The sequence below is a fragment of the Poecilia formosa genome, unplaced genomic scaffold (genome assembly GCF_000485575.1).
Source record: "Poecilia formosa unplaced genomic scaffold, Poecilia_formosa-5.1.2 Scaffold26, whole genome shotgun sequence".
Lineage (NCBI taxonomy): Eukaryota > Metazoa > Chordata > Actinopteri > Cyprinodontiformes > Poeciliidae > Poecilia > Poecilia formosa.
In genome coordinates, this window is record NW_006799965.1 from 1772199 (window position 1) to 1773954 (window position 1756).

General features: G+C 37.4%; 1 long non-coding RNA gene across 1 annotated transcript in view; it reads right to left on the reverse strand.

The window, feature by feature from the left end:
• Positions 1-1214: 1214 nt before the first annotated feature.
• Positions 1215-1756, reverse strand: part of LOC107835833 (uncharacterized) — a 17455-nt gene continuing 16913 nt past the window's right edge. Inside the window, exon 3 of the long non-coding RNA XR_001661664.1 lies at positions 1215-1226. This is a non-coding gene — a long non-coding RNA (uncharacterized LOC107835833). The remainder of the gene's footprint in view (positions 1227-1756) is intronic.

Below are 1756 nucleotides of genomic sequence, written 5' to 3' on the forward strand. Positions count from 1 at the left end.
CTTTGTTTTAATGCCTTTTCTGTATGTGGCCTTTTATTGTTTAGTAGCAAGTTGGTGAAAAGCCAGACATACAATCCCCCTTGTCTGTTCTTCTCTTACTGTGTTATTTATTCAGAGAAACTGACTCTAGATCAGATAAACAGCAGCGGTGGTAAATTGGAGATTAACCAATCATGACAGTGCATTTTGCTAACTATTCAGCCAGGCTGGAAGCAGCTTCTTAGATTCCTGCTGGTTAAATGTTCTGGTCTAATTTTGAATGTCTCACAAATCCCGCCTTTATGCAATGGATCCCTGCTTTTAACACATTGCCACACCAACTAATACTCCTATCTGGTCAGAACAGGAAACTGATGCTACAGTTCACACAGGCCTCAACAGATAATAAAAACGTCTGGTCCAACGAGAGGGACAATGTTCAGATGGCAGGGTTCAAATTTAGCATCAACATGAAAGCAAGGACAACAATGGTCTCCATAGTAACCCAACATCTGCCTTCTTAAAAGCAGGTGTAAACCATAAAAGTGGGGTCTGACCTTATACAAGCGAAGCGTACCTAATAAAGTGGCCTGTCTTAATACGGCTTATGACATTAAATGGCAGCAATTCATAAAACCGACAGCGTGCTGAAAATTTATCTTCACAAACTATTTTGAATGGAGTTATTGTGAAATTGACAAAAACAGTGGCAGAAGTAAAAGTTTAGTGAAAATAATTTATAATCCGTACAAACAAAATAATATTGCCAATTTTACAATTTGGCAAAAACTTATTAGGTAGCAGATTCATTCTTAGAGATTCAGAGAACGGCTGGACACATCTTGCACTTCTTATGAATTGGAAACCTCTTGGTGACAGAAAGAAGAGGAAGACCTACGACAATCTGGCAAAAAGGCCTTCCAAGATGAAAAGATGTCGGTTCACGTCATCGGAAATTACCATGAGAAATATAAAGAGGCTTGCCGCCCACTGGACTGTGCAATGTAGGAGGAAATAAGTTGGACTGATCTATAAATAGAAGCTAAGTCTTCCTAAACGGTTACATTCACAAAAAAACATTTAAACTGCAGAAATCCTCAGCAGAATCTAGCTACCTCTCTTTCAAGACTTTAAGCTGTCAACCTGAAAATGAGCCTCCATGATGAATCTGTAACCAAACCAGGGCCAAGCAGAAAATCTCTTTTCCTGGCCTTTTTCCAAGTAAAATAAATCACACTAAAATGTTTCTACTGTAAGCATTAATCTGATAGTTTGAGGCAATTTATTTGATAAATGGTAGAAATTTTTTATATTGCAACTGGGGGAGGGGGCAACACCATATCATTATGGCATCACCATGGCAGCATGAAGTTATAATAGTGTGCTTAGCTGTAAGTGGGAAATCATAATTAATAGAAAAAATTGTAATGAATCTATATGTTTCACTTAACGAACTGAGTTATTGAAATAAATTCACTTTTCAATAATCTAGTAGTTTACTGAATGACTGTAATTTATTTTATAGATAAATTATTTTAAGATTATTTTAAGATTATTGAAAGGCAATATGAGTTATGTGGCTGGTTAGGGTCCCAACACCACTAGGGGGCCCTAAGGAATGATGTAGGCTAATTACATATTAAGCTAAAAAGATAACCGCGGTGGCAGAGGGGTTAAACGCAATTAATGTATGGATGATTCGGGTTCAACCTTTGCCTCTCATAACCCACCTTATTGTCTGACAACTATGAAATAAAGGCCACTGGAGCCAACAAAA